At 39.0% G+C, this 24,926-nt stretch overlaps 1 pseudogene; it reads right to left on the bottom strand.

The window, feature by feature from the left end:
• Window positions 1–10,532: 10,532 nt before the first annotated feature.
• Window positions 10,533–11,669, bottom strand: LOC149232486 (OBERON-like protein pseudogene; annotated as a pseudogene).
• Window positions 11,670–24,926: the final 13,257 nt, after the last annotated feature.

Raw genomic sequence — 24,926 nt, 5'->3', positions numbered from 1 at the left:
AGTTTGGATAGATTCCTCTATGGGATGGCTTGAATATTCAAGCTCTTTGGTGCTCAATGTTGCCTCTGGTAAGCTTGGCCCTCTGTCCTCTTTCTGCTTATGCTATACTATCTTCTTTCTCTGTGTTCTGTCCTCCTCTCGGGGTTCTGGTCTCTCTATATTTGTCTCTCAGACTGACTTTCTCAATAATTATCTTCTTCTATCTCTGTTCATGGCTTTTAGCCATCCGTTCCCATGCCTGTTCAGTTCCTCTTCCACCTCTGTCGATTCACCTTCTGCAGCTGTGCTTGGAGTTCCTTGTTCGGCGTCATCATCAACGCTCAAGGAGTGGCCACATGTTCTCCTCTAAACGTCGCCAGCATGCTTCATTGGTTCGTTTCTTCAGTTATGTCATGGATTCGTTCTTCCTCCACCGTGGCGGTTAAACAAATTCCAAATCCTTCTAAAATGCGGCGTATTCCTTCATCAATTCTGCTTCCTCCATCAGGCGTGATCTCAGCCATCGAATCTGAGTCCCCCAAATCCAAAGCCATACTCATGTTTTGTGCGGTTGACTTTCTCGACCTTTAGCGTACAATCAACGATGATTTTCTCTCACCTCCGCTTGCCACATGTCGATCGATGAATGGAATTGCTCTGTTCTCGTCCAAAACCTCTTACCATTTGTGGGCACCCCAATCAATACCGCCGGTTTCCAGATCCTGGGTCCCACTTGTGTACTTTCAATGCTTTTTTCCTTTCCACCCGTAGTTCTCGGGCTCACCATGCATCCGTGTGCTCGGGATTTCTCCTTAATGACCCTGTTCACCCAGCGATGCATGATTAGCGCTAAGAACACATCAAAAATCACCTCTTTTTCCTAATTAGGGGTCTCAGGTGCTATTTTGACCTACTGTGCAGTCTCCATGTGCCTCGGTCAGCGCGCTTTGACCGAAGTCCTCGTCGTTCCATGCTAGCTGCCATTGCCACTGGTTCAGGGTGTTTTTGATCATTGTTTTGGAGTTCTTTAGAGATTTGTCTGATATGATACAATCATGGTTCTTTGACAGTCTTCTATGGATCCGATTTAGATCAGTTGCCTTACTCATGAGGAGTTGGAACACGTTTTAAATGATTGCCATGCTGGGACATGTGGTGGTCATCTTTCTGGCATATCTACTGCTCAGAAAATTTTGCACGCAAGCTACTACTGACCAACTTTGTTCAAAGATTGTATCGAGGCTATCTGACATTGCCATCCTTATCAAGTGTTTACAAATAAAATGCATGCTCCTCTGGCCTATTTTCCAAATGGGGGATAGACTTCGTAACTTGCAACTCCATTTCCTCTTCTAGACACAACTATATTATAGTAGCGATGGACTATTTCAAAAAATGGGCCGAAGCCCTTTCCACCGTCTGGGCCGATGGAAAAAACGTGACACTTTTCTTGTTTAATCAGGTCATCTGTCACTTCAGTGTGCCCTGCACGATCGTTACAGTCCATGGGTCTCATTTACAAAATCACATGATGTTTGACTTAACAAACATCACTACTTGGTTTTGCCAGGATCAATCATCCTCCTACAACCCCCAAGCTAATGGTCAAGTAGAGGCCGTCAATGGTGTCTTAAAAACCATGATCTGTAGGTTAGTAGGGAATCATAAAACCCACTGGCATCGAATTTTATATCCCGCACTATGGGCATACCGAAATTTAGTTAAAACTACTACAAGCTTCACACCTTTTCAACTAGCTTATGGCCTGGAAGCAGTTTTACCAATCGAGTGTAAGATTCCTTCCTTACAAATCATTGTTGAACTCTTGCCCAACACTACTGCCAAAGAAGAGTGCTTGCTATACCTAAATCAACTGGATGAAACCTGTCGAGATGCCAAATTGGCACTTGAAGCCCACAAGCGCCGGGTCAAAGCCAGTATGACAAAAAGGTCAAGCCTCGTTCTTACCAAGAGGGAGATCTTGTTTTACTCTATGATAAAAAGCATGACCTCTTGGGGGTAGGAACACTTCAACCCTTATGGCTCGGTCCATATGTCGTCAAGAAAGCCCTCTCAAAAGGGGCATATGAACTTCAGGATTGGGAAGGATTCCCACTCGCTGAGCCCCAAAATGGGCTCTATTTGAAAAATTATTATGCCTACTACTGCACTAGGCATGTGCTTTGTAATTTTATGTATTTATAAGTTTTTCTTCTCTTTTGATGTGATTAGATTTTTTTGTATTTATTGATGTATTTGTCTCATACATATTTCTTGTAATGCACATGCCTTCATTATCCTTAGCATACGTAGGATACACGAATGGTGCCAGTTGTCAAACACAGCAGATTGCATCAGCTGCTTGGGTCATTTACACACCTGAGTCGGAACTGTTTTGTTTCGGTGGAGTCTTTCTTGGTATTTCTACCAACAATATTGTTGAGTATATGTCTGTAATTTCACTTCTCACTGAAGCATCATCAAGGGACATCTCCAATCTAGTGATCAAGTTAGACTATCAACTTGGTGTTATGCAATTGATAAATCATTATCATGTTTGTAATCCAATCTTGTTATGTCATTATTTAAGGGTACGACTCTTGGAACGTCAATTTGAGGTTATCACATTTGAACACATTCCTAGAGAATTTAAATAGGTGTTGATTCATTGGAAAACTATGGATTAGATTGGCATCTATCTCATTCACTATAGATACATGTATGAAAGTAAATATTTACACAGTTAAAAAATTACAAAAACACCTAAAAAACATTTACATCATAAAAATACCAAAATATTTGCATCTATATATATATATATATATATATATATATATATGTAGGTATCGAATCTAGTCTTTTACATCAAAATATTCCCAAAACTTGGGTGTTTTAAGTACAAAATGGCTACTAAGCCTAGCTATAAACACCTGCTGGCTATACCAAAGTGCCTGCTAATAGAGCCTACTGCTCATGAAATGATAACACTGCTCTAGCTATCCTCCGAAGAGGAACCAAAAACCGCTCAGGCACACCGACTGTGTGCCGCTGCATATGAGCAGGGATCTCCCTCATAGGAAGGGGGGCACACCCATGCTCAAGCCCTCTAGGTTCCTCAGAACCTCGCGAAGACTTTCAACATCACCCCCCCATCAGGTAGTTGGCCTCCTTGCCTCACTTGGCGAGGTTTTCCTATAGGTCGTACCGGTGCCACATCTGTGTCAAGCAAAAAGCTTCATGTCAGTACTTGTTCACCCATAAAATCAACAAAAACATAACATAAACATTCAAAAGCTTAAAAGTACTTTAAGTAATCTAAAAAATCATTCTTGCCTTGAGGCCCTTAGTTTTTTCCAGGTGGCATAATCAAGTCAGGGTCGCTGGTGAAGTCCATTTCCTCTTAAGCATAGTTGTCAATCATCACAATCTGGCCACTAAGCCATTCAAAGAAATCTTCTTCGAAAAAATGTCGGATAGGTCCTCCTCCTGTGCGAGGATCAAGTGATTCCCATTGCCTCTGTCTAGGCTCCCTCAGATCAAGGGGACCTATGCTCATCTGTGGGCGCAAAATGGATACCCTCTCAAGTATGAATGAGACAACGAGAGTGCCATACCCAAAACTATATTGGGTTTGAGTTTTGCATGTGGTAAATTCTTACTTCAGCTAATGAAGCACTGCCTTGCACCAGTTGAATATTTGCGGCTAGACACAGTCAACTGCAAGCAATAGTTGGGCCCTTGTCGGAACATGGGTACTCTTTAGCCCCACCAAATGCACAATCATCCATAAAATGGCCCTCATAGATCTAGATCTAATACTCTCTATAGGGACTTTGTTGCTGACGAGTCCGCTCTCAGGGATGTAGTAAGCTTGAACCAGCTCTAGGGTGGATCGAGGATGAGGCCTACCCCCAATCATTTTTTCCCATGCTCCTCTGCATGACAAATTGGTCAAGAAATATATATCATCTCGGTCAATGAACAACTCATGATCCCCAATCCCGAACACCTGTTGGTGTTCATCCCAATGCTGGATAATATAGCTCAAAAGGTCCTCTTGACCTTTCATCAATTCCAACTAAGCATACTTCATCAACCCACAATGGCGCAATGCAAGTATGCAAGCTGGATCATTTCGCATCAGCAATTCTTGTTGGTCATGGGCCCATTCTTTTCATAGACTAGTCATAATGGCTCAAAACCTGCAGAAATCAACCCAAAAATTAGTGAAAATGGGGCAAAAATTCTCATTAAATCACTACCTGGGGTTTTGGGGTGTGCCCTCATGCACTAACACCCCCCCCTCATTACACACAGTGAGTATTAACACCCTCCACCAAGTCATAAAGGGTGTTTAATGCTCCCTACAGGCTTGGTAGGGGGCGTTAGGTGAAATTAATGAACTAGGGCTCCCCAATTCTCCAAACAATCACCCCAAAAAGTGATAAAAAAGGTCTAATAATGCAATATGAAGGTTTTGGCATCTACCTGGGACTGACGACACATTGAATGGTCGCCTGGATCTCTCGCAATCATCCATGGAAAATCTACTCCTCTTTAGCTCCAAAACACTCTCATAGCTCTCAAATGATGCAAATGGTGAAATTGGAAGCTCAAAAAGTACCTTATACTCACTTTGGAGACATGACTTATCTTAATTGAAGTCATTAGAGTAGAAATAGTCCATTTCCAATGATAATTATCATACGCCATGACCCCATATTGGCATAAATTTCTCATGTTTTGATGAAATAATTTTCAGGATTGAACGACAGAAATAACCATGTGCGATTCACTATGAGCTCTTTCTTTTATGAGATGTTTTCTCACTCTAAAATTGAAAAATCCTCAAGTTTTTCATCATCGAGATCGTTAAACACTTACGATGACGGTCTGAGCAACTCTTTTTCCCTCTTTTTCAAGCTCACTAAATTGAAAAAGTTCGATTGAGAATTCTTTTTTGGGACTTTTTTCTCACTCATAAAATCAAAAAGACCCCAATTTCCTTCTTCAAGCTCACTAAAAACTTATGAAGAAGCTTCAATCATTCTTTTTAGGAACTTTTCTCACTTGTTAAATCGAAAAAACCTCGAGTTTTCATCATTGGGCTCATTAAACACTTATGACGACAATACGAGCACTTTCTTTTTTTGGGACTATTTCTTTCTCTTAAATTGAAAAATCCCTGAGTTTTTCCCTTTGAGCTCATTAAATATATGAAGAAGGAATGAAAAAATCTTTTACCTCTTTTTCGTCATTCACTAAACTAAAAATGATACCCTAAGTTTTCTTCATTTGAATCGTTAAAATTCGATGAAGGTATTGAGTTTGTTGTTGTGTGACTCATTAAAATTTCACGACGAATATCAAGTTTACTCCATCTCCTCGTACTCATAAAAAATGAGGAAAAAATCTATTAACCATAGGTTTCTCTTTATCTAGACTCAGTAGATTAACTCATGGAAAAGGAACCGTTTTGGGTATACTATTAAAACCTTTTCGAAACCCGGTTAACAACTATGACAAAGGGACCCCTTAGAGTCATTCTTTATGATCTTTTCAGACTCTCTAAATATGAAAAGACCATCGAGTTGTCTCATCTGGACTCATTAAATTACATAGATGAGGAATAGAGTCCCTCTTTTTAAGATCCTTTTCAGACTCTTAAAACATGAAAATATTGACGAGTTTGTCTATCTGGACTCACTAAACTAATCAGATTGGGAAAGTGGACAATACAATTGTATTATGTTCCGTATTTTGAAAGAGCTTTTTGGCAGCAGTCGCTCCCTTGAACATGGCATTGCCTTAGATAAACCTTCCTTGTGACGTCCTCTCTATATGAATCTTACAATCCTATGAGTTTAGCCTATATACTCCGATGTTCTTACATCTCTGTATCCTGACACTATTTGGTGTTCATGGGTCTAGTGCTACATGGTTAAAACCGTGGTCGTGCCTTCTATTGTTCAAGGGAAAATATTTATCTTTTGTTTCCCCCATCAAACCACCAAGCATATCCTACCATCATGACCTCTGTCGCTTTGACCCAATGCTCAAAAGATTCCTCAAAAAACAATCATTCTTTTCCCATTTCATGTCGACTAATGTAGAACACCTTATTGCCTACCTTTCGACAAGTCGCTTCCTATCGACGTCAACACTCTATCTAGGAAAAAGACCCAGAAACACTTCAGTGCCTTCATACTTGCAAACATCAGTGGAAAATCACCTTATGTTTGATAAGGGTTTTCATTATTGGCTCCTGGTTAAATGATTCTACGAGTGTTCGGCTACAAAAACATTTTTCGCACTCGTTAGATTGTACTATGCATCTTGGAGACCATCACCATTATCGGTGGCCATCCTCATGTTTGTTAACAGTCTCCATTATTGACTGGTAATAAGATGATTTCATGCATGTTCGCCATCAATTCATATATTCACATGTATCGATCTATGCTGTTGCGGTGAAGCGGAAATCAAGACCTTGGGTAGAGGCTTGCATCACTCAGCCTTGTTTCCTCTCCCAAGTTGTGTTTATTGTTTTTTGGAGACAACTCATCAGAATGATCCTATTATGACACAGGTTCTGCATTGTGCTTATCGGCGGCCAGCATCGTCATATCTCTTTTATGAGAAAATCACTCTGACATAGCTACTGAGCGTGGGAATGCCTGACTAAGGACATGATTTTAGTTGTTTTAGATATATGTGTTGTATCAGGTTTCTCGTACCACTTGAAGCTCTGATCCTCTCCCTCTTTTTTCGAAAGAAAAGGATAGTTAAATATAAATTATTTCAGCCATCGTCGTAGTCTCTGATCTATAGGAAAATGATGTCCTTAGTAGCTCAGAGGATGAAGACATGATGACTGAGGGACTGACCAAGTTCACAGGCCCAGTTGTCAAGATAACACTATCTAGACACTATCAAACCACTTGATAAATCTTCTCAACAAGCCTAAGGGTGCTTTAGTACCTAGGATGACTCTACTTATTACCTCGGGAAGAGCGTTAGTGAGCCTACATTAGTTTCTTTGGGTCAGAGGAGCGAATTGACTGAGAAAATATCCCTAAATTCTCTCCTATCTCAGCTCATAAAAGCAGGGAAACATCATAACTCAATCTATTTGGGGGAATTATTAATTCCTAATGGAATATGCAAAGGGGAAAGATCACAAAGGCATGGAAACATCACTACTTTTACCTAATGGAACTCATGAAGGACTTGGCAACCCTAACCTCACATGATATATATGCAAGGCTAGGGCCATTGTGAAAGAGATCGAACCATTTGAAAGGATTGCCTATTTGACTGTCGAGCAGAGTCTTAGACTAAGGCATCAGAAGAGGTTAAGAAGGGAGAGAGAGAGAGAGAGAGGAACTAGAGGGGTAAGGGAAGGCTGATGCAACTGATGGTTGTAATCACTCTTTCTACATCAATATATAACTACAATTATGTTGTCCACTCTGAGATGTTTATAATATGACTTGTTTGTATGTTTATTAAATATCATTAGAATGAGTGGCTTAGTTATATGAAAATAGATATATTTATATGTTCATGCATTGTTTATCAAGGTTTATGCCATGATATTACACTTGTCTTTGCTATGTGCAGGTTTTTATCTAGAGCTGGTTCAAGGGTCTTCCACCTAGCTGCATTGTGCTCTCCAGCAACACCACACTAAGACTCGAGGTAATAATTCCTTCTCGCTTTGATATTCATTTTTTAAACATAGATATTCATGTATCTTTGTGACAGTTGTGGCTAATCTAACTATCTGTCAAGCATCCCTAGAATATCCTTGAGGGTTTCTACATCACCAAACACCCGTGCATTAATCCCTATAGCAGGACTTAAATACATGTTGAGAAAGGATGCATTTCAAAAGTTTGGGTTAAACCCAAGCATGTGAATGAAGTGATTGTCAATGTATGAGTGAGATATGTGGCATGGATGCATGGCTGCATATATATTTAATACATCATTATCAATGTGATATGGGCCTACTAGCCATCTTTACTAGTTTAAATTGTATCTAACAAGAAAAATATTGGCCTAATCTAAACTATAGTATAATGACCTTGGTGTGTATGCTTTGGGATTGTGTAACAAGTGTAAGGCCAAGATTCAATTAACATTATGATTGAGTTCGTCATGTTAATTTTGAATATTTTCTTACCTACACTAATGGAAACTTAACAGGAGCTACCTTGAAGGATGTCACCTTTCACTGTGAATGTAGGTTCAAGACTAATGTATGTGCATTAATTTGATGCATTAAAATATGATTTGGGAATACATTCTTAATGAGTAAGAATGGAATTTCTAAGATTTCTCTGACATGATTTTGTGTAGTTTGGGTTGAAATTATGAATCAAATAACTTGAAGTTACTTAAATACTAGGTTAAGGTATGACCTTCCTAATAAACAAGAGGCTTAAATGGTTGGTGCATGAAAGGTTGTGGAAGGCATTTTAAGGAACACTTGAAGGTTATGTTTTCCTTAAGTTATATTTGGGTGTGGAGTCCATACTAGCATATATATATGAGCTAATAGATGGCTATGGGATCCATACTAGCATATATCTATGAGAAAATGTACCGGTGTGGAATCCATACTTCATTTTTATCAATACATTATATTTAATATGGTGATTAAGTATGTGGAATGATTATAAACTAGAAAACCAAAAGTGTGAAATGTTAATTTCTTCTTGACAAATATGATTTTATAAATGTTGTACAATGTGAAAATGGACATGCATATTCCTTGATAGGTGGATATTCTAAGTTGGATGATTGTAAAAAGTCATGCAATAAAATTCCAAGCACTTCTAAACATGAAGAAATTAGTTTACTGGAAGAGGGTACTTTTCCAGTGTGCGTTTCTCAGATTCTTGATACAGAAGATCCATTGAATGCTCAGTATTTGGATAGTAATCCTTTTGTATCACTAAATTCAAAGTCTGGTGACACTTTTTAGACACAATATCCATCAAAGTGGTAGTAGGAATTTAAAAATGGAATATTATAGAATTTAGAGAGAGTTGAGTGTGAGTTTGATAGGGTGGAGAAGGAGCTTGGAAAAAATTCAAACATAGAATTTTCATTCTGGTTGTGTTGATGTTTATGTATATTTCTCACAGGAAGTGTTCAGAGAAATAGATGAAAAATTAATTCTGAAGGATTTAAGTGGAAGTACTAAATTCTCTTATTTAGGGTACATAAATAAGGATAGAATTATGGTACCTTCATTGGAATCAAAGTCAATTGAAGGGAGGGTTAGAAATAAATTCTTCATAGAGCTACGATTTCAATTCTAGAGAAAAAGAACAAAAGAAAACAAACCTGTAACGTGGACTTTTGGAAGACAAATTACTAAAACAAAGGATTGTGGTTTTAAAAACATGACTGTTAATTTGAAGATGAGGCATTGGAAATTCAATCAGTAATAGCTGAAGATTCAAGTTCACATTATTCTATCAAAAATAACTCTAGGGAAACTTTTCAATTGAATCCTAAAGTGGACATCTCAATATTGTTTAACTCAATGCCTTTGCTTACAAATTTTGCTGGTGGCACTTGGTTATTGCCTTCTGAAGTTTCATATATGTCACTACGGAAACAAAATGTTTTGGTACATGAAAGAAATATAAAGAAAATGGAAGAAAATATGTTTTATTGGAAGCCTTTTTTAAACTTGATGGAGAAAATGCTTGCTCTTAAATTTAGAATTCTCAGGGAATGGTGGGAAAAAGAACAACTTATCTACTACGAAAATCCGTGGAAAGCACCACTAAATTGATGGTTCTTTTGATAGTGTGCATATGCCATATTATTTTCCACTATTTGGAAAACCAAAATAGTGTAATGGGAAATATCATTTAAAGTGGAATGAGAAAAAAATCACAGTTGAATTTTCTTTCTTTGCATCAATGAAATCCCAAGAGTTCAAAATAGTGAAAAATATTTCACATCAAAAAAGGGAGAATTTCAAGGCAGGAAAGCAGTAATTGGGGATCATCACATTGTAATCTCCACACATTGTATCCAAGAGCCTGCTACATAAAATCCTTAGCATTTATAACAAACCCACAAATGGCATGCATGAATATTTGGAGGGAAGGATGTCACACAAAAGAAAATATCCCCATCCCTGTAAAAGTACAACAAGCTTCAAAAAATCTAAATATCATAGTGAAGTGCAATTTCTTTCAAAATAAAGGTTCTATTTAGCATTTCAGTTCAAAAGGTGGTGTTTTACTACAAGGTTCAACCCACCTTGTCTTATAACCACACAGGCAAGTAGTAGATTCAATTGACATTTCTAAACAGTATTTTTATAACTCTTTCGGTTGGGCCAAGATGCCTAAGACTTGCTACATGGGTTTATAAGCATGACAAAGCCAAAATGCAAGGAAAGAAAATAGAGAATTTAGATGGCATAGTAGGCTTACCAACTGAATATTGTGCATCAAAAGAATTTATATAACAAAATAATTTTCCATGTGTTGGAGAAACCAAACCTTGAAATAAATGTTGCATCACACTTTGCAAACTGCAACCTCATCAACAACTCCAGTCTTCATACTTTCCAATAATTCTTCAGACTTCCAAAATAGTTTTCTTCCCCTAGAGTCCTCACTTCCATGAAATATCCTCTGAACACAATCAAATTCCTTCATGAGGGCTTCCCTATCCCAATTAGGGGCACAACGTTAAAAACAATTCCTTCACCCACCTTAATAGTTCCAATATCCTCTTACATGCCTTATACTTGAAAAGAATTTCAAATGAAACTATACCACGCTTAATATTGGTACCTATGCTTATCAAATTACACAATTTGTGTGTGTCCAATGGGAACAAGTATCACAAACCACCCATCAACAAGTATTCACTTGAAAGTCATATTTATGCAAATAACACACATGTAAAGGCTACAGAATCCGCTCTTGGTGCTACAAATTTCATAGCTACAGTCATCCATAGGAAGTTGACTCTGACATGTTATATTTCTACATCGTTTGTGGGAAAAGATCTTAATGAGGACCATTTGAGTGACACTGATATCTGGATGCAAAAAGGCTTGAATCCCTGTTTTTATAGCAACAAATACTTCTAGCTGAACTGTGTGCCTTGGACATTGACATAGGTGTAAGATCACTCCTGCCTTATACAAGATTTTTCAAAAGGGAAAATTCTTCCATGTGTTGAAGACCTCATGTGCCTTCAAGGATCAACCAAAGCTCTACTTCCAGATCTTCTATAAAATCCTCTAGTTTTTCATGAATTCTATCTTCAATTACTTCAAGCACCCCCCTTGCTACATCTCGAAGAAAGATTTGATCTGAATTGGCTACTCTATGTCCCATTGTCTGCTCTAGCCATTCAATTTATTCCTATGTTTCTTTCTACCGATCTATTTCCTTATTGTGACAAGAATGCTCTGCTACCACCTCCATGTGTGTCTTATTAATAGGCCATGTTTCCCACGAGATTTCACTCTCTAAGGGAGACTTGCGCACATTACCAAGATAGGAAAGAGGCCCCCGTGGGTTTTTTGATCCACAAGATTCAGATGATGCAAGGGAAAGATAGGTCCATAGGCTAGGAGTCCTAGATTATTTTTGAGGGAGAGGGGTTTTCTATTTTTGTTGTTGAAAGGCTACTCCAAAGGAGGTCCCATGAAATCAATGACCCCACACAATATAAAACCTAAATAAAATGAAAGAAATGAAGAGAAACCCTATCTCGTAGTCAGACACTGTGGACATCGAGAACCATAAGGTAATGGATGATTTCAAATGAAGGCACGAGAATTCAACCCTGTACCTTTCGTGCCATCCCAAAATAAAAATAACAATGATATTTGACAAGCTCGCCCTCCCCATAGTTACACTAATTTGATATACAATTCAAGAGTTGTAAGAGTTTGCAAGGTGTGCCATCTCGAAAGAAAAATAACAATAACATTTGACCAGCTCACCTTCCCCACAGTTACACTAATTCAATATAGAATCCAAGAGTTGTAAGAGTTTGTAAGGTGTGTTTTGAGGAGACAATTAGAACCATATTAGAGTGCAATGGGTTGATTGGTAAAGATAATATATAAGTTGAAGAAAATGATTGCAATGTTTACCTATATAAAGTGTTTATGATATATGAATAATGATTTTTCGTTAGAAACTAGAAGAGAAAGATAAGAAAGGAGAGACAACAAGGCTCTTCATAAATCAATCAAAAGGAAGGAAATATGTCTCCTAATAGTAGGATGTTTCAAGTTTCCTTTTCAGTAGGACTAAATTTTATTTGTAGCTAGTGAGCTGGCTTGAAAAACATTGATTGAGTACTCTAGAAATCCAACACCTCACATATTCAAACTAGTCCATTAGATAGACTCGTCTTGGACAAAGGTTGCAAAGGCTAAGGTGAAAATCTCCCCTTTTTAATGTTGGTTTTAAACCTTCCATTTTAGAATTCTAAAAGCAAGGTCAAGATCTTGAAAGGAGGTCCTTGATTTTACCAAAACTCAATATCAATTCTTAATCAATGGTGTGATTCTTTCTATTTGGGTTTGGCCTTGAAGTTTGAGATCTATCTTTGGGTCTAGTTATCAATTTGTCGTTTCATTTTTGTGTTGAGAAGGTGTTAAGGGTTATAGGGGATAAGATGGTTATTTTCCAATACCCCTCCCTTGAAACCCTATAAAGAGATGGTGTGCTCCATTTTGTTGTTGTAATATTTCAACCACAAGCTCTACCTAAGGGGAGGCCCCTAAAGGGAGGGTATGTAAAGGAAGTGAAAAAAAAAAAAAATCATGTTGAGTCAAAGGACGGTTATAGATTGTAGGTGCACCTAGAGGTCTTGACAAAGGTGATGGGGAATGGAGTTTACCTCCTATTGCAACACCTCCTATTCCACCTTTCCAGGTGATAAATGGCACTAACTTTAAGGGTCTATTGACGGTGTTGGAAAACCATCAACCAAGGGGATCTCCCTGATATGAAGCCCCAATTAGACCTCACACCGTTTGGTGTAGGAATCCATATGGTATAAAGGCCTAGTCACCAAATACTTAAAGATATTCCCTGTCTCTAGCTGTCAGCACAAGAGAGTGATGCAATTGTCTCTTTGAAAATCAAGGGAGGTGTGCCTGTGAAAGTGTAGTGCAACTATGTTGAGGTTCTTCTAATGCAAAGGGAGAGAGAAAAGTGAGCCTCTAAGTGATAGGTAATATTACCACCCAGGAAGAGACACACATGAACTGAAATGACCTATTTGACATCCAATGGAATAGTCCACAATGGATGTGACGGTCATTACAACCAACAAGAAATGAATGATTTGTTTAATATCCCGTGGAATTTTCAACAAGGATGTGACAATATTAACAACCATTACAACACATTCTCAATAAGATAAGCACTAAAATAACTAAAATAGTTCAACTATCTTAGTACATGTGAAAGAAATTATGAAATACACATGTCCATAGAATAGGCTTAGAAACATTCATATTCCATGCATGAGGAACGTGCTGGCCTTAAAAGGCCTATCTTACTAAGAAAAATTTCCAAGGCAAATGTTTACATTGTACATTGCTAGCCCAAGTAGTGGGACATTGGAGCCACTCCTTGCTCCTCAAAGAACTCGCTGATCTCTCTAATACCTTGCAGGAGGAGCCAAGGTGAAAAGTCCTTTGGTCATATAAGGAGGGGGTATATATAACAAAGGGGTGATGATTCCCCTTTGTGAATCTTTGACTACCCTCATGACCATTCAACTTCCTATGACTTTATAGCTTAGATGATTCTCCATATTGATGTGTGTCATTTGGACTTCCACTTTACAATACATTAGGATATAATATACATGGTACACACTGATGATGTGGCATATGACAGCTCATGACAAGACATGAAATGGAACTGCTGATATAAAATTCTTAGATGTTGTGGTAGTGTTAGGTTAATGATGCTGCTATTAATGATGTCTACTTGAGAATACTCTTGTCTTCCACATCCTCACGGCTTCGTGACAGGAATATTTAGTGATCTCAAGTCTTTGGTTATGGTCGCAAGTTGATATCACTTTTCTTTGATTTGATAGATCAACTTGCATGATCATCTATAACAATGTCCTTTTCATGTCTTCCTCCTTCATATCCTTCTTCATCATCCCACCAGGTTCCTGTATCTACAATTCAATCATGACGAGATGAAATCATCCCAAAAACCTCTTAGCCTAAGATGGTTCATTCAACTTCAAAGGTTAAGCCAGGATTGAGTTGCAGGCTGGAGAGAGAGGCTCAATGTCTGTGAATTCCTAGCAATCAGGGATGAGGCTTAAGGCCTGGAACTACACAATGCATAGTTCAGGCTGGGCTAAAGGAAAGTTTATGCACAGTTTTAAGAGATAGATGAAATGATGGAGCTTAGGCTGTGTCCTAATACTTAGAATTCTTGATGATTCAACAACATTGATAACCCATGACACATGAACAACATTTTCGCTTGTGTGTGACTGCTTTATGACCTGCTATGACAAGGGAAACACCTAAGATGGACTTTATGACAACTGTGATGAAAATTGAGCGACAACGCTATTTTTTTTGAATGAGTGTGAAAAATGTTTACATGGTTAGGAAAACTCATAAACACAAAGGTGAGCCCTTGGAACCACCAGAATGAGCTTATGCATAAAGTGCAACAACCAACATGAAAAAAGAAAACATCTCACCTATCTTGTGAAAGGGAGTGAAAATCTTAGCGAAAACACATGGAATGACTATCAGTGGTTTCATCCATACATGTCATGTAATACATAATGATATGAAAATTATAGGTTGTCCTTCATACTACAATAAGAGGTGCATTTCAACTTCATGAAAGATGTGTTTTGTTTTTTGTACCTACCCTCCAAAGGGTTGTGAATAAGATGGAGTCTTCATGTGGTCCTGATCTATTCCTTTTATCATACCTCAGGGTTACTTGGTCTTCTTATCTAATGATTATAGCTTCTCCTTATCTCCTTAAGTGTGGTCTAATGTGTCCTCCTTCTTCATCAACTTGCGATAGTGTAAGGGACTACCTGCATCTGCAACTCACTCATGGCGAGACGACATTAGTTTGAAAAAACCTAGCCTAAGATAGATCTCTTGGATTCATGAAATAGGTCAAGACTTAGTCATAGCCCAGGGGAGAAGTCCCAGTGACTATGAAATTGTGTAGTTCAAGCAACCAAGGGTCAACCTTGATCATTGAGACTACACAGCACGTAGTTCAGGCCTGACTGAGGGAAATTTATGCATAGTTCTCATTGAGGGAAAAATTTGTGCAGTTCCCATTGAGGGATAGAATTGCACAATGCAAGAAGGAAGTGGCTATTGTGGGATGGGGCCCTAGGAGGAACAACTACACAGTTTCAGGAGGCAAGGGGAACAGGGCAGTTGAGAGGCTTGAGGGACAGAACTGGGAAGTTTCTAGAGGTAGTGTGTTTTGGCTAAGGGATGGACATTGAAGGAAGCATTTGAATGGTTTTGAAGGCCAAGGGAGACTAGGATTTCTATGAATTTCACAATTATAATAGGCAAGGAAAAATCTTGAGGGTTGCATATGTGAAGTGCACAGTTTAGGAAGGCTAGATGAGGCTAGGTTGCTAGGAATCCTCTGGAATTTGGTTAAGTGTAGGATCAGTGGAACTGATGTAAATAGTGAAAGAACATGACTGTGACCAGACACTTGGACACTTAGGGATACAACATAGATCATCCAGAACACATGAAACATACTTCGCTTAATGCAACAATTTTTGTGGAAACTTACGACAAGTGTGACCCCGTTGATAGATTGTGTTAGGATAATGATGAAACTTGTGTAATGGTGCATGAAACTTTAGAAATGAGTGTGAAAAATGTCTATATGATGAGAACAACTCGCCTTCACAAGGATTTCCCCTTGAAGAAAACCAAAACTCCCCTTTACATGACAAGCAATAATTCCCATGCCCAAAGATGACACTTGGTATATAAAGATAAAATCGTCAATGACACCTGATATCCGAGAAGGGGGCTGGAAGTCATCAACTGCCCAACAATTGACTAAGGAACGACCGATCACAACATCCATCTTAGGCTCCAAAATTTGAATGTAGGCTAAAATTTTGGAGGGTGTTGTAGCCTCTGCAACACATGGCAACACACTCATAGAATCCAACGTCTCTTTTTGGTTAACTCTTTCATGCAGGGCCTTGGTTCTTCTGGGAGTATTGATTAATCATGTAGATCACTTTAGCCTTTTCCACTTACCTCATGACTAGACATGGTCCCCTCTGTACATTATCGGTCGAACACAACATAAGATTCAACATAATAACAATGTTTCAAGTTGGGAAGGGTAGTGTAGCTTCTGAGCTTAAGATTCTTAGAATATAATTTTTGATATCTAGTGTTTCTCTGTTGCCATTTGGCCTAGATAGTACACAAACATTTCTCCACTACCAGTGAGCCTATAAAGTACCCCGATGGAGTTGCTTGCTTTACCTTTTTGTGCAAGAAGCCTTTTTCTCCTTTCAGCTTTATTTATTTATTTAAAGAGAACTGTGCATTAACACTTATTTATTTTGGGGCAGAAGAGGGATCCCAATTGTTGGGAATGGGTCCCTTGGGGGTCAATTTTGGGTTAAACACCCAAGTTTTGGGGCAAAATGGCCCGAATTTTGTGTAAAGATATGTAAATTCTCCACATTTTGTGGTAGCGGAGTGCGAATATGTCTAAAGATAAAAGGGTTTTCTACACTTAGTTTAGATAAGTTGTGTCAGTTTTGGAGATCTACCCATGGTCCGCAGACCATGGGATTGTATAAAAAGGGAAGTATTAGACGATCTTAGTAGAGAAGAAAAAGCAAGTAAGTAAGAAGTCATGAGTTATTGGTAAGTTTGCATAAGCTAAGAGCGAGAGTCTTAGCATAGGAATAGGCTCTCCAGCTGAGTGCGCAGAGGCCTAGGGCGAAAGTCCACAGCTGAGTGCGTGGACCCCTACAGTTGTGTGCGCAGGGCGATAGAGTATGTGTTAAATTATGGTATGTTCTATGCTTATAACAATTTACTTCTTTTTATTATTATATTCCACCGATTAGCAATCACATGTACATAAATTAAAGTGCAGATAGAACATTAAACGATCGACAGAAAACAAGCCAAGACAAGAGACACAAGATGTGGCGGCTAGCCAGGGACAAACCCCACAATGTGTGGGGAAACCCTTTGATAAAATCTTCTTTTATCTTCAATAATTCAGCAGAGAGAAATAGTACAATAAATCTGATTCATATCAGCAGTAGCAAACCCTAGATCAGTAGCATCAGCATTAGCGGCTTCATTGTCAAACTAGGGCAGACCATATCTCACAAACCGACAGTCGGATTGACTTCATTCCACCACCAAAAGTTTTGGCTTCCAGAGGAGGTTCAGATGAACCTACAATGTAGTTCAGATGAGGAGGTATTCTAGGCCACGCAAGTCAATCTTTACTTCTGCAGTTGCAGCTTCAGTTTCATCAGTTTCCGGCTTCAAACTAGGGCAGTCGATATCTTGTAAACCGTTCATCGGATTGACTTCATTCCACCACCAAAAGTTGCGGCCTTCAGAGGAGGTTCAGATGAACCTACAGCACAGTTCCAAAGAGGATATATTCTAGGCCATGGAAGTCAATCTTTACTTCTGCAGTTGCAACTTCAGTTTCAGCAGTTTCCGGCTTCAAACTAGGGCAGTCGATATCTTGCAAACCGTTCGTCGAATTGACTTCATTCCACCACCAAAAGTTGCAGCTTTCAAAGGAGGTTCAGATGAACCTACAACACAGTTCCAAAGAGGAGATCTTCTAGGCCATGCAAGTCAATCTTTACTTCTGCAGTTGCAGCTTCAGTTTCAGCAGTTTCTGTCTTCAAACTAGGGCAGTCAATATCTTGCAAACCGTTCGTCGGATTGACTTCATTCCACCACCAAAAGTTGCGGCTTTCAAAGGAGGTGTTATGTCAAAATCAGATCCTGATAGGCTGCTGGTCAGGTTGACTCTAAGTAACTATTTCAACCTACTTTAGGCTAAGGCTTAGCCTCCTCAACCTGAGAGGGATCTCTCTTGATGGATTAATGATTTTGATTAAAGATAAGATGACTAACTCTTATAGAACAACTGTGAAAAATATGAATGGTGGAAAAACATTAAACAAAAATATCCATTGGGTTTATGGAGTCAACAACACCTCAATATAACAATGAAATCAACCCTACATGGAAGTCAGGGCATTCATTATTTAAACATTCAGAACATAAACTTCTATGGGACCACGCAGTTTATAAATGTATACAGGAAGTCAGAGCACATTCAGTGAATTCTGAGTGATTATACATCCATACCACTGTAAGAATTAAGAAAAGGACAACATCACATATTCTGAATCATAAAAAATCCTTCATGAATCCTGAGAAGTAAAGTCAAGCATGTATTACTGAAAATGAGTCTTACATAGGCCAAATACAAGCTTTTCCATAAATTTTCCAACCCTTTGTACATCAGATGTTCTGCTATATATAGAGCTCTTTACATGCTTAGATTCCTCTTCTAGGAAGAGGAAAATTCGAATTCTACCTGACGTGACACCTAATGACACTCAAAACTAACTATTAAATTCAAATGACACCTAACTAGCAGTCCTAGAGACCTAATACAACTAGGAGTGTAACTCCTTATCATGATTGCAACAACCTTATCTAAGCATTAAACACTCCCTTTGACACATAAAACTCCATGAAGTCGAATTTGATGAAGCCCATAACCTTCAGTTGGCCCTTGATGACTCATCCTTTTGTTGTTCCTAGAAACTAGGAAACTGTCCCTTGCTCTGTTCTGGCTGAAAAATAGGTCTTGGGACAGAGCTCATAACTTATCATAAACAATGTATTTGGAAAAACTGAAGGAGGCTTTTGTGAACCAATCCATGCTTAACAAAAACATCTCTTGATTTTTTGAAACACCTTTCCTACCGTCCAGAATATTTCTTTGAAAACCAGGTGTCAAACAGAGAAATATGCCTGTGAAAAACTTGCACCTACACCAGTTTCGTAGCGCAAGTTTGATAATTCATTTCTCTCAAATAATAATGGATTTGAAGAAAGTGGAAGAGGTTTCTGTATTTCAGTATCTTATGAATGAAAACCTCTTTCACATTTTAGAGATAAGCTTTCAAATGCTCAGAAACGCTTCTAGAAGTTGACTAGTAAAAACAGGGAAACAAAACTCCTCCTTTTTAGAGTTTCATTCTTATGCTCCTCTTCGAATCCTTCTGCTGACCATGCTGTCTCTTTAATCATATCAAATGCATTAAATCAACCTGAAATCTGATCCCACACTTGAATTAAGACAAATAGCTCCTTTAATGCTGCCTGAAGCATCATCTAGCTATGAAACAATTTCCACTTTTATAACATGTAGCTTAGAATTCAACAAAAATGTCCTCCTTCTACTTGTTTTGCCCTTGCTGAATGTTGACACTTTGTAATTGATCTTTTGCAGAGATTCCCCTTTGAAAATATTTCCCTTTGTCTCTCAAAATTGGTCCACTAATTCATAATATGCTCCTACAGCAGTTTCGTAGCGCGCTACGAAACTGCTGATCATTAGGCATCACTTACAGCAGTTTCGTAGCACGCTACGAAACTGCTGTGTAATTACAAAAACATAGCTTTGAACCAAAATTTTTCATTTTGAGCCTTTTGCTATCTTCAAATGTCTCTTTTCATGTGCCTTGAAGCTTTTCAAACTGAATATATATATATATATATATATATATATATATATATATATATATATAGACCCCATTCTTCAAGGTATGTATGCAATATGTAACCTTGGCATTTGTGAAAGAATCTTCAAGTAACAAGGACCCATTATTTTCATATGCCTCCACATAACACCAATCAGGAATATCTATTGTGCCAATCAGGAACCATCCATTTCTTTGATATTCTCCCAAGAGTAATTACTTTTAGTTGTCTCTGCAATCTTAGCCAAATGATCATGGGTAAAAGTAGTGCCGCATGGGTTGCTTGGATTGATAATAACCATTGCCACTGTGTTGCTGTCTGCAATTGTATGAATCCCTGTGTAATGCATCAAACTAAATTGAGAAATTTTAGCATTAGTATTCTTAAGTGATAACAGGAGGTTCAGATGAACCTACAGCGCAGTTCCAAAGAGGAGATCTTCTAGGCCACGCAAGTCAATCTTTACTTCTGCAGTTGCAGCTTCAAATTCAACAGCTTCCGGCTTCACATGTGTGAGAGAGAGAGACCCATTTCAGCGCAGTAGAGAAGAGACTCATATCTGCGCAGTAGAGAGAGAGAGATGTGATGAGATGAGTGAGTCCAAATGAGGAAAAGTCCTCTTATATTTATACACAACATTGGTGAGTGAATAGATGCGACTGTTGGGCTTCTGAGCCTACATGAGTTGTAGGTCGGCTTGATAATAATTCCATAATCAAAATAAATTCATATCTCCATGAATACTTATCGGAATTGGATGATCTTTATATCAATCCTACACCTCTCGACGAGAGGAATCTACTAAAAATATTATTAACCATGAATAAGATGACCCACATGAAGTTTTGCCCTGGTTGCCAATTTTAACACTCCCTCTCAACCATGGAGAACTTCATCTGCAATCTGTCTATTGGTCGTTACTATTCATCCATCAAATGCACTGCCTTGTACAGCCTGACCCTTGCCCTGCTCTGCTCTATTCTGCCTGTTCTGCTTTGTCTTGTTCTGCCTGCACTGATCTGTACTGTTTTGCTCTGTTCTGCTCTGCTCTTGCATTGTTCTGTTCTGCTCTGCTTTTGTTCGAATTATGAAGAAGAAGAAATGATCGAGGATGTATCATACTGACTCAAAGTCAGTCTCAGAGTATGTACCACTGGTCCCAAACCAGTCTCAACCAACCCAAAGTCAGCGTCATAGTGAGTACAACTCCAATGGTCCCAGACCAATATCATCCTCCACTGACTCAAAGTCAGTCTCAGAGTATGTACCACTGATCCCAGACTAGTCTCAACCAACCCGAAGTCAGCGTCATAGTATGGCACAACTCCTACCACTAGTCCCAGACCAGTATCATTGATCCCAGATCAATGGAGGTCATCCTAGCGTAGGGAGTACGGTAGTTACAACGATGCATCCATCGGTACTACTATAGTCCCTAACTTCATTTCCCTGCTCATTGATCAGATGAGAGGTACTTCCCATGAGTCCCAGACTGCATGGGTAGGATGCCTCGACAGGAGAACTAATCAATCCTGTCCTCACAGGAGAACACATCAATCCTACTACAATTGCCATGGAGAACACATCAATCCAGGCCTCATAGGAGAACACATCAATCCTGCTACAATTGCCATGGAGAACACATCAATCCAGGCCTCACAGGAGAACACATCAATCCTGCTACAATCACCGTGGAGAACACATCAATCCAGGCTGCCATGGAGAACACATCAATCCAGGCCTCACAGGAGAACTAATCATCCTATTACACAGGAGAGCGAATCATCCTGTTCCACAAGAGAGCGAATCATCTTGTCCCACAAGAGAGCGAATCATCTTGTTCCAGTGTGCACCACCAGGGGAGGGTGAGTCACCCTGTGGTCATATGTTGCTCCAGTAGGAACTGTAAGCCCTTAGAGCTCCCAGAGCTCAATGTATGCAACATGCAAGACCCTTGTACAAAGGTTTCTTGTCGACTCCAAGTCGTTTGGGAAAATCACAGATTAGATCTTTCCTCGGGGCTTTGACAAGGTGTATCAACCTGTACATCATCTTAATGTGATGGAGCTTCCATGCTCATCGAATTACCATATCCCAGATGATGTCTATCTGCTGGAGCAATTGACAAATACGGGATTCCTCAATAATCGAATCCCACCTCTGGTTGTTACAGAGAATCACAGTGGTATCCAATGTAAATCCAAACAGCTCACTGAAGAGATTTCGCAACCAGACTGCCTAACACGAGGTTATGCTAGCAACAATATATCCTGCTTCAGCGATGCTCAAAGCCACCCGACTTCTACTTCCTGCTCATCCAGGATATTGTTGAAATTTGGTACCAGAGGACAGGTGGTTCCCTTAGGCTTTGATCTTTGGCTTAGGGAAAAGTGTCCAAAAGAATTTAATTTTTCTCTTAAAGTGACTTTATAATTTTATAAAGTTAAATCTAATTTAAAAGTGAATTTAAGTGATAAAGTTACTAAATCTAATTTTAAAGTGACTTTTATAAAGTCAATGAAAAATTAGAAAGGAAAAGTGACTTTGGAAATAAATGACTAAGTGGGTCTTTATTAAAGTGAGGTGAATTAAAAAAAATAAAAAGTGAGATTTAAATGAGCATTTAATCTCAGCCATTTATCTAAATTTATTTCAGCCATTGGATTTAGAGATCACCCAAAAGTCACTTGGATCACCCAAGAGTCACTTGGAGTTATATTAAGGGAGGAAAAGGAGGAAAATATCACATTCGATTCAATTCTTTCATGAGCAGATTGAGAGAAGGAGAGCAAGAGAGCAAGGGAGATTTCTGGGTGGTGTAACAGTTGCGGAGTATCAGCAGCGGTGTATCAGCAACAAGAGCGGTGTATCAGCAGCTGTGTATCAGCAATAGCAGCGGTGTATCAGCAACAGCAGCGGTGTATCAGCAGCTGTGTATCAGCAACAACAGCGGTGTATCAGCAGCGGTGTATCAGCAACAGCAGCGGTGTATCAACAGCTGTGTATCAGCAACAGCAGCGGTGTATCAGCAATAGCAGCGGTATATCAGCAGATGTGTATCAACAACAGCAGTGGTGTATCAGCAGCGGTGTATCAGCAACAGTAGCAGTGTATCAACAACTGTTTATCATCAACAGCAGCGGTGTATCAGCAACAACAGCGGTGTATCAACAGCTGTGTATCATCAACAGCAGCGGTGTATCAGCAACAGTAGCGGTGTATCAGAAGTTGTCTATCAGCAACAACAGCAGTGTATCAGCAACAGCAGCGGTGTATCAGCAAAAACAGCGGTGTAACAGCAGCGGAGTATCAGCAAGGCTGAGATAAGTTGTAAAAGTCTGTTTGCTGATTTTTTTCTTAACATTTCTCCTACTGTAAAAAGACATTTTCCAGAAATAAAGAAGAGCTCTCAAACTAGTTTTCCTCGAGAGTTGTAGGGGGTTTTTCCAGTATCACATTGACCAAAAATCTCAGTGTTTAAATGTGTTTTAATGGCTGTTTCTTACTACTGATCTTTATTTTTGCAATTTCCAGCATTCTGTAAAATTTCCAGAATTTGTGGGAAAGGGCATTTAACTATATGGGAGAAATAAGGAGAAACTGAAAACCGGGGTGGGAAATGAGAAATTTCTACATGGTAACAGAGCTTGAGTGCTGAAGGGCAGTTTGGGACAGCAAAAGGAAAAATTACAGTTGCTGATTTTTCACTCAAAAAATTCCAGCAAGCTGATTTTTTCATAAACAACAGTTTTATCTTTACTACAGCAATGCTATTTTTCAGTTTTAGGACATCAGGATGTCATTGGGATTGAGGGTGGAGGATAGGCTGGATGGGCATATAAATTACAGCATTTGGAAGGAGAGAATGCAGAGTATCTTTGAGGAGGCAGAAGTCTGGGATATCATGGTGCATACCACACAGAACCCTGTTGTTGTGCCTACTGATGCTACTCAGTTGACAGCTTATAATAAAAAGAACAACAAGGGTAAGAGGTTGATTCTAGACGGAATCAAAGACCATTGCATTCCTTGATGTTTTTGGTCAACACTAGACCAGATATCTGTTTTGCAGTCAACACGATGAGTCAGTTTATGTGTGAGCCAAGGAAGGTTCACTAGGTGGCTGCAAAACACATTTTGCGGTACTTGCAGGGGACATTGGATTATGGTCTGGACTACAGGCAGGGAGATGGAGTGAGATTAGCAGGATACACTGATTCTGATTGGGCAGGTTGTGCTTCTGATAGGAAGAGCACTTCAGGGTGCTGTTTTGGGTTGGGTTCAGAAGTAGTGTCATGGTTCAGCCGGAAGCAACAGTCAGTAGCACTGAGTTCAGCGGAAGCAGAATATATGGCAGCCAGTCTAGCTAGTTGTGAGGCTATTTGGCTTCGCAAGATGTTGTTTGGCTTATTTGGTTAGCTGTTGAGACCTTCAGTGATTTACTGTGATACTCAAAGTTGCATTAAACTCACGGAGAATCCAGTATTTCATGACAGGTCAAAGCATATCGGGATCAAATATCATTTCATCAGAGACTATGTTCAGAAGGGAGCTCTGAAGCTTGAGTATATTTCCACTGATGAGCAGGTTGTAGTTATTCTTACCAAAACCTTACCATGGGGCAAGCATGTCTACTTCAGAGACAAGATGGGTGTGGTGAGGAACACCTTCCTCGGTAAGAGGGAGTGTTGAAATTTGGTACCGGAGGATAGGTGGTTCCCTTAGGCTTTGATCTTTGACCTAGGGAAAAGTGTCCAAAAGAATTTAATTTTTCTCCTAAAGCGAATTTATAATTTTATAAAGTTAAATCTAATTTAAAAGTGACTTTAAGTGATAAAGTTACTAAGTCTAATTTTAAAGTAACTTTTATAAAGTCAATGAAAAATTAGAAAGGAAAAGTGACTTTGGAAATAAATGACTAAGTGGGTCTTTATTAAAGTGAGGTGAATTAAAAAAAATAAAAAGTGAGATTTAAATGAGCATTTAATCTCAGCCAATTATCTAAATCTATTTCAGCCATTGGATTTAGAGATCACCCAAAAGTCATTTGGATCACCCAAAAGTCATTTGGATCACCCAAGAGTCACTTGGAGTTATATTAAGGGAGGAAAAT

The sequence above is a fragment of the Pinus tabuliformis genome, chromosome J (assembly GCF_031772625.1).
Source record: "Pinus tabuliformis cultivar Carrire ecotype Pingquan chromosome J, CPIR1, whole genome shotgun sequence".
NCBI classification, from domain to species: domain Eukaryota; kingdom Viridiplantae; phylum Streptophyta; class Pinopsida; order Pinales; family Pinaceae; genus Pinus; species Pinus tabuliformis.
This window is presented reverse-complemented; position numbering and strand designations above follow the sequence as displayed.